This window comes from Sinocyclocheilus anshuiensis, unplaced genomic scaffold, assembly GCF_001515605.1.
Source record: "Sinocyclocheilus anshuiensis isolate Anshui unplaced genomic scaffold, SAMN03320099.WGS_v1.1 scaffold708, whole genome shotgun sequence".
In the NCBI taxonomy this organism is placed as follows: Eukaryota; Metazoa; Chordata; class Actinopteri; order Cypriniformes; family Cyprinidae; genus Sinocyclocheilus; species Sinocyclocheilus anshuiensis.
Genome location: NW_015555881.1, coordinates 1,477,403 through 1,478,520, shown reverse-complemented (window position 1 = coordinate 1,478,520; position 1,118 = coordinate 1,477,403). Strand labels below are relative to the sequence as shown.

General features: G+C 29.7%; 1 pseudogene; it reads left to right on the top strand.

Annotated features, from left to right (window-relative positions):
• LOC107675743 (rap guanine nucleotide exchange factor 1-like) overlaps nt 1-1,118 on the top strand; it is a 46,562-nt pseudogene that overhangs the window by 32,246 nt on the left and 13,198 nt on the right.

The window sequence follows — 1,118 nt, the reverse complement described above, 5'->3', positions numbered from 1 at the left end:
TGTGTGTGCGTGTGTGTGTGTGTGCGTGTGTGTGTGTGTGTGTGTGTGTGTGTGTGTGTGTGTTTTCTTAACTGCGCTGCACATATACTCGGTTCTGTCACAGTCCAGACACCTTTAGGAAGCGTGTCAGTAAAAACACGTTCTTTGTGCTGGTGAGAGTCGTGGATGAACTCTGGTGAGTGAATACTTTGCTAAAACTACTCATAATGAGCTACAGTCAAACTACTAACAAAGGTAGCTAAGTTGAAACGATTCAAGAGGACAGTGTGTTTTAAGTTTATTTTTGCAGTCAAAGCTGGGGACTGGAATAACAACATCATATGCACGTACAAGTTTGTGTGTTGTGTGTTTTTTTTTTTATAAATTAATATTTTTATTCAGCAAGGATGCATTCAATTGATCAAAAGTGGCAGCAGAGACATTTATGTTGTTACAAAAATATATATATTTCAAATAAATGCTGTTCTTTTGAACTTTCTATTCATCAAAGAATCCTGAAAATACTTAAATACTAAAACATGTATCACAAAATATGAAGCAGCACAACTGTTTTCAACATTAATAATAATAAAATATGTTTCTTAAGCACCAAATCAGCATATTAGAATGATTTCTGAAGGATAAATTATATTTTAAAATATTTAAAAATGCAAAAAAAAATATTTTATATTGTAATAATATTTCACGATATTGCAATTTTGTACTGTATTCAGAGGCGGACAGTAGTGAAGTATTTTTACTTTACTGTAAAAGTACTTTTCAGGTGTTTTTCTTTAGAAAACTTTACTTCACAACATTCCAAAGCATAATATTGTACTTTTTACTGCACTACGTTTCATATTAAATATAATTCAATACTTGATTACATTAGAAATCTATTACTTTCTTACTTTTACTCAAGTAAAAGTAATTCAAAGATTTACTTGAGTACAAGAAAGTACTACATTTTTAATGCTCTTAAGTATTAAAAGGTAAAACAAACAACAACTTTTATTTATGAAATGAAGTGCAGTAAAAAGTATGACATTATGCTTTGGAATGTAGTGAAGTAAATTTTCCAAAGAAAAACACTGATAAACTACAGATACTTTTTAAATTTACTTGAGTAAAGTAAAAAA